We start from the raw sequence: 8,384 nt of genomic DNA, 5'->3' as shown, positions 1-8,384 counted from the left end.
TTTTTAAAACAGGGGGGGTTGTAGTGTGTGGGTTGGGGGGTCCAGGTCACGCGCCGGGCACCTGTGTTTTTCCGTCATCAATCGCGCATCCAAATCGATGCGGGACGCCATGTTGAATTTGACCACAAGTCATCATGGGAAATATGCAAATCAGGTAGGTCAATGAAAATGTTAAGTAATTACATTGTCGCGGGATTATTACGGGAAATGAATCAAATTCCACGTCTCACGAGCGGCTCGAATCTAATTTTGATAGTTGCGAAATTGTCCTGTTCTGAATAAACAAAAGTTATTTTAAAAAGAAATAATATGAAATAAGGCAAAGCCTCAAAGCGAGCTCAAAGAAATCGGATTTATCTAAAAATATTATGCATCATTTATTTGTCACAAAGAAACTATTCACTAGCCACAAGAACTCTGGAGAACCTATTCACTGAAAAAGTCTACATTTAGTGTCACCATACCTATAACAGTGAAAAATTTATGGGAAGCCGGTGTCACGGTGACGTCATTACCGCCTTCCCGTTTCTTTTGGCTTATTATGACATTTTTTCCATTTTCTGGCCGATGCTTGATCTTTTAAATGAAAACAATATTTTTTTCAAACAACTGGAAATCATTTTTTCATTATTGTTAAGTGATGAGTAATTTTTAGCAATTGAATGAAGTTCTGTATTCACTCCGGAAAGAAGTACTTCCTGTGAGCACCAGTCCGCTAGTGTGCGCTTTTTTAAAACTTCCGACGAAACTTTTCAAATCCATCACCAAGTGTGAAAGTATACTTGCGTTACCGTAAAGCTCGATTCTCGAGCAGGCCCTTCGGGCCTGCTCTTCGACCTCGCTATGAACATTTATAAGGTAAACTGACTCACTGTTAATCCACCAAAGTTGTGATCCCTCCAAAATTTACAATTCACAAACAAATTTAATTTTATTTGTCTGTCTCCTCGACGACATCGTAACGTAAGTCTGACTTCGTCGATCATCTCGATGAAATCCAGGCACCGATCGCACCATGCTCTTGAAACGATGATTCATTGAATTCAACATCATTTCCAAAAGCATGGTTCAAAGATAACCTGTAGTTTAGTATCCTTATTGAATTATTTCCAGTTCCTTTAACAATCATTTTTCCAACAGTTTTAATAAATAAAACAGAATATGGTTATTCTCTATGTTCGCGTCCTTGTTGTTACTGTTTCACTTCTCCGAAACGGGTGACGTATGAGACAAATGACGTAAGAAGGCCGAGAGCTTCATGTGCAAATTTACATGAGGCGCATTCGGGTATACTGAACTTCTACAATAGATTGTCAATTTGTCAGGGCTCTTTCTCCGGACAGTTTATTTGTAACATAGACATGTTACGTAGTTGTCTAGAAATATATTACAACTCACTTTTTAATAGAGGAGGCGAGTTCCGTTTTGAAGAAGCAGTCCATCTTGATAAAGAAATTGTATTTTATAGTTTGGCCTTAAGAAAATTATTTGTTTCCGGTAACATGATAAAAATATTGGGAACGTCTCTTTTCCATAGTGAAGAAAGTACTGCGGCCATATGCAAAGGCATAATACCACCAATATTGTACCTGCGCTACGAACGATAAAAATCATGATCATGTCTCCCACCCCCCACTCTCTGGGGGAGACATCTTGTTTTTGCCCGTCCGTCCGTCCGTCCGTCCGCCTGTCCGTCCGTCCGTACGTCACACTTCATTTCCGAGCAATAACTGGAGAACCATTTGACCTAGGACCTTCAAACTTCATAGTGTTGTAGGGCTGCTGGAGTTGACGACCCCTATTGTTTTTGGGGTCACTCCGTCAAAGGTCAAGGTCACAGGGGCCTGAACATTGAAAACCATTTCCGATCAATAACTTGAGTACCACTTGACCCAGAATGTTGAAACTTCATAGGATGATTGTACATGCAGGCAGAGTAGATGACCCGTACTGATTTTGGTGTCACTCCGTCAAAGGTCAAGGTCACAGGGTCCTGAATATTGAAAACCATTTCCGATCAATAACTTGAGTACCACTTGACCCAGAATGTTGAAACTTCATAGGATGATTGTACATGCAAAGTAGATGACCCCTATCGATTTTGGGGTCACTCCGTCAAAGGTCAAGGTGCCTGAATATTGAAAACCATTTCCGGTCAGTAACTTGAGAACCACTTGACCCAGAATGTTAAAACTTCATAGGATTATTGAACATGCAGAGTAGATGACCCCTATCGATTTTGAGGATCACTCTGTTAAAGGTCAAGGTCTCAGGAGCCTGAACATGGAAAACCGTTTCCAATCAATAACTTGAGCACCTATCGATCCAGAATGTTGAAACTTCATAAGATGATTGTTCATGCAGAGTAAATGACCCCTATTGTTTTTGGGGTCACTCCGTTAAAGGTCAAGGTCTCAGGGGCCTGAACATTGATATCCATTTCCGATCAATAACTTGAGAACCATTTGATCCAGAATGTTGAAACTCCATAGGATGATTGAACATGCAGAGTAGATGATCCCTATCGATTTTGGGGTCACTCTGTAAAAGGTCAAGGTCTCAGGAGCCTGAACATGGAAAACAATTTCCGATCAATAACTTGAGAACCATTTGACCCAGAATGTTGAAACTTCATAAGATGATTGGACATGCAGAGTAGATGACCCCTATTGATTTTGGGGCAATCTATTAAAGGTCAAGGTCACAGGGGCCTGGTCATGTAAAATCATTTCTGGAAAATAACTTGAGAACCACTTGACCTAGAATGTTGAAACTAAATAGGATGATTGGACATGTAGAGTAGATGACCCCTATTTATTTTGAGGTCACTTGATCAAAGGTCAAGGTCACAGGAGCCTGAACAGTGACTTGAAAACCACTAGGCTGTGTTGAAATATAGCGGGATGACTGGACATGCCAAGTAGATGATCCCTACTGCAGCCAACCATCAGTGTCTCTTTGACTTTCGCTCCTGACCCCTATTGACTTCTTGCCTATAGGACTTTGCATTGGGGGAGACATGCGCTTTTTTGCAAAAGTAATTTCTAGTTTAAAATTGTGTATGAGCAGATGTATAAGCAAAAAGAAGATAAATAAGGTGTAAGAAGCTAAAGTCTTTGTACAGCAAATAACTGTATGAATATGTACGTCCATGCGTCCTTCCGGATTTGTGTGTTTAGACTAAAACTTTGATACGCATGGAGAAATCTCGTTGATATTTGTTGTTTGTGTTAACCTCAGTGTGACGAAGTGTCATGCGCAAGCACCAGGGTCCTATCTCAAAGGTCAAGGTCACAGTTAGAGTAAAACATCATGCCAGACCTTGACAGCTTATCTTGACTATACCGCTGACATGCCTGGTGCATATTTATTTATTTATTTGGGTTTTACGGCGCACCAAAACAGTATAGGTTAGATGGCGCAATTGTTTGTTTCACATCTATGTATATCGAAATAAAAACATGAGGCATGAAATCAAAATTTGCACCTACTGGAATCACAGAGCTACAGCAAAAACCAAGTGTTAAGACCCTCTTAGTCGCCTCTTATGATTATGCAAGGATAAGGCAGTGGTTCCAATTATTTTCATACATAGATCGCCCAAGAACCACATGAGGCATGCCTGGTGCCATGCCTGGTGCAATCTTGTTTACAATTAGCATGAATGTTACCATCAGTGAGACGAAGTATTCAAAACAGAACTCTTCTGATTAGTCCTCTATGGCTACACTAAATAAACGTCAATATAGCACTAGGGCTGTCATCGATAGAAGTGATATCGATGCATCAACGATATTTTTTGGTCGATCGATTATCGATTCCCATTTTAAAAAAATCGATATTTTACACAGAGAAAAAAAACTATCCAGATAAACACTCGGACCCTCTAAAACAACTTTACTGCCTGCAAAAATGCGCCCTTAGTAACGTAAGTTGTCAATAAAGGTCATGTCTAAACTTATACCGTAGCAGTCTTTTCCAACTAGTCGGCACTACCTGTATAGGGAAATACATAAATACAAATAAAAAACATGAAAAGGAGACATTTAAACTAAAAATAACATTAACAAGAAGGTATATAGCATGTACATGAACAAATAGGTTGTTACTCTAACTTAATAATCGATATATCGATGTATCGTCGATATCTGTCTTCCGATATATCAGTATCGTCGATATGACAAAGACCCAATCAATGACAGCCCTATATAGCACTAACTACCCGTATGACTAGTTCTATATGGCCAGAGTAAATAGAGATCAATATATCACCAAGTACCAACCTGACTGCTTCTGTATGGCCAAAGAAAATAGACATCAATATAGCAACAAGTACACATTTGACTAGTTCAGTATGGCCACAGTAAATAGAGGTAAATATAGCACCAAGTTCCGATATGACTACTTGAATATGGCCACAGTAAATGAAGGTAAATATAACACCAAGTTCCGATATGATAAGTACAGTATGGCCACAGTAAATAGACGTCAATATAGCACTCAGTTCCGATATGGCAAGTTGAATATGGCCACAGTAAATACAGGTCAATATAGCACCAAGTTCCGATGTGATTAGTTCAATATGGCCACAGTAAATAAAAGTCAATATAACACCAAGTTCCGATATGACTAGTTCAATATGGCCACAGTAAATGAAGGTCAATATAGCACCAAGTTCCGATATCACTGGTTCAATATGGCCACAGTAAATGAAGGACAATATAACACCAAGATCCGATATGACTAGTTCAATACGGTCACAGTAAAGGAAGGTCAATATAACACCAAGTTCCGATATGATTAGTACAGTATGGCTACAGTAAATAGAGGTCAATATAGCACCAAGTCCCGATATGACTAGTTGAATATGGCTACAGTAAATGTAGGTCAATATAACATCAAGTTCCGATAGGACTAGTTGAATATGGCCACAGTAAATGAAGTCAATAAAACACCAAGTTCCGATATGATTAGTACAATATGGCCACAGTAAATGAAGGTGAATATAACACCAAGTTCCAATATGATGAGTACAGTATGGCCACAGTAAATAGAGGTCAATATAGCACCCAGTTCCGATATGACAAGTTGAATATGGCTACAGTAAATAGAGGTCAATATAGCACCCAGTTCCGATATGACAAGTTGAATATGGCGACAGTAAATAGAGGTCAATATAGCACCAAGTTCCGATATGACTAATTGAATATGGTCACAGTAAATGAAGATGAATATAACACCAAGTTCCAATATGACTAGTTCAATATGGCCACCGTAAATGAAGGTCAATATAACACCAAGTTCCAATATGATTGGTACAGTATGGCCACAGTAAATAGAGGTCAATATAACACCAAGTTCCGATATGATTAGTACAGTATGGCCACAGTAAATGAAGGTCAATATAACACCAATTCCGATATGACTAGTTGAATATGGCCACAGTAAATAGAGGTCAATATAGAACCAAGTTCCGATATGACTAGTTCAATATGGCAACATTAAATGAAGGACAATATAGCACCACGTTCCGATATGACTAGTTGAATATGGCCACAGTAAATGAAGGTGAATATAACACCAAGTTCCAATATGACTAGTTCAATATGGCCACAGTAAATGAAGGTCAATATAACAGCAAGTTCCAATATGATTGGTACAGTATGGGCACAGTAAATAGAGGTCAATATAACACCAAGTTCCGATATGATTAGTACAGTATGTCCACAGTAAATAGAGGTCAATATAACAACAAATTCCGATATGACTAGTTGAATATGGCCACAGTAAATAGCGGTCAATATAGAACCAAGTTCCGATATGACTAGTTCAATATGGCAACAGTAAATGAAGGACAATATAACACCATGTTCCGATATGATTAGTACAGTATGACCACAGTAAACAGAGGTCAATATAGAACCAAGATCCGATATGACTAGTTGAATATGGCCACAGTAAATGAAGGTCAATATAACACCAAGTTCCAATATGATTAGTACAGTATGGAGTATGGCCACAGTAAATAGAGGTCAATATAGCACCACATTCAGATATGACTAGTTGAATATGGCCACAGTAAATGAATGTGAATATAACACCAAGTTCCAATATGACTAGTTCAATATGGCCACAGTAAATGAAGGTCAATATAACAGCAAGTTCCAATATGATTAGTACAGTATGAACACAGTAAATAGAGGTCAATATAACACTAAGTTCCGATATTATTAGTACAGTATGGCCGCAGAAAATAGAGGTCAATATAACACCAAATTCCGATATGACTAGTTCAATATGGCCAGAGTAAATGAAGGTCAGTATAACACCAAGTTCCGATATGACTAGTTGAATATGGCCACAGTAAATGAAGGTGAATATAACACCGAGTTCCGATATGACTGGTTCAATATGGCCACAGTAAATGAAGGTCAATATAACACCAAGTTCCGATATGACTAGTTGAATATGGCCACAGTAAATGAAGGTCAATATAGCACCAAGCTCCTATCTGACTAGTTCTATATGGCTGCAGTAGATACATGTAAATATAGCACCAAATACCAATTTGACTAGTTCTATATGGCCACAGTAAAAGGAGGTCAATATGGCATGAAGTACCTATATGACTAGTTCTATGTGGCCACAGTAAATACACGTAAATATTTCAACAAATCCTCTTCTGACTAGATGACTATTCTTGTTAGTGTCCTCTGGCCAAAGTGCTATATTGAAATTTATTTACTGTAGCCATATGTTACTAGTGATGAAAGTAAGATAGTTATGTTTAAGTATTTTCACTTTGGCGGAGGACACTAATAAGAATAGTCATCTAGTCAGAAGAGGATTTGTTGAACTATTTATGTGTATTTACTGTGGCCATATATGACTAGTCAGTATTTAGTTCTATATAGACGTCTATTCACTGTAGTCATAGGTGACTAGTCACAAAATAGTTCCTGCTATATTTTAAATGTTTTCTCTGCGGCCATAGGTAACTAGTCAGAGGCATATTTACAGCTATTTGGAGGCTTCTTACTCTGGCCATTTAGGCGCAGTCAGGGAAGTATTTGATCCTATATTAAATAAGTGTATTTACTGCGGCCAAAGGGCAGAAGTCAGAAGCGTATTTGGTGCTACATTGACGTCTATTTACTGTGGCCAAAGATGACCAATCTGAAGTGTATTTGATAATTTTTAAAATTAATATACCAACAAATACCCTTCAGATTGGTCATCTTTTGCCAGAGGACACTAATAAGCATAGTCATCTAGTCAGAAGAGGATTTGTTGAAATATTTACGTGTATTTACAGTGGCCATATAGAACTAGTCATATGGGTACTTCGTGCCATATTGACCTACTTTTACTGTGGCCATATAGAACTAGTCAAATTGGTACTTGGTGCTATATTTACATGTATTTACTGCGGCCATATAGAACTAGTCAGATAGGAACTTGGTGCTATATTCACCTTCATTTACTGTGGCCATATTCAACTAGTCATATCGGAACTTGGTGTTATATTGACCTTCATTAACAGTGGCCATATTCAACTAGTGATATCGGAACTTGGTGTTATATTCACCTTCATTTACTGGGGCCATATTCAACTAGTCATATCGGAACTTGGTGTTATATTGACCTTCATTTACTGTGGCCATATTCAACTAGTCATATCGGAACATGCTGCTATATTCACCTTCATTTACTGTAGCCATATTCCACTAGTCATATCGGAATTTGGTGTTATATTGACCTTCATTTACTGTGACCATATTAAACTAGTCATATCGGAACTTGGTGCTATATTGACTTCTATTTACTGTGGCCATACTGTACTAATCATATTACTGAGGCCATTGTGACTGATCATATCGGAACTTGGTGTTATATTGACCTTCATTTACTGTGGCCATATTGAACTAGTGATGTCGGAACTTGGTGTTATATTCACCTTCATTTACTGTGGCCATATTCAACTAGTCATATCGGAACTTGGTGTTATATTGACCTTCATTTACTGTGGCCATATTGAACTAGTCATATCGGAACTTGGTGTTATATTCACCTTCATTTACTGTGGCCATATTGAACCAGTCATATCGGAACTTGGTGTTATATTCACCTTCATTTACTGTGGCCATATTCAACTAGTCATATCGGAACTTGGTGTTATATTCACCTTCCTTTACTGTGGCCATATTCAACTAGTCATATGGGAACTTGGTGTTATATTGACCTTCATTTACTGTGGCCATATTGCACCAGTCATATCGGAACTTGGTGTTATATTCACCTTCATTTACTGTTGCCATATTCAACTAGTCATATCGAACTTTGTGTTATATTCACCTTCATTTACTGTGGCCATATTGAACCAG

Source organism: Mercenaria mercenaria, unplaced genomic scaffold (assembly GCF_021730395.1).
Source record: "Mercenaria mercenaria strain notata unplaced genomic scaffold, MADL_Memer_1 contig_4335, whole genome shotgun sequence".
Lineage (NCBI taxonomy): Eukaryota > Metazoa > Mollusca > Bivalvia > Venerida > Veneridae > Mercenaria > Mercenaria mercenaria.
Note: the sequence above shows the minus strand (reverse complement) of the source record.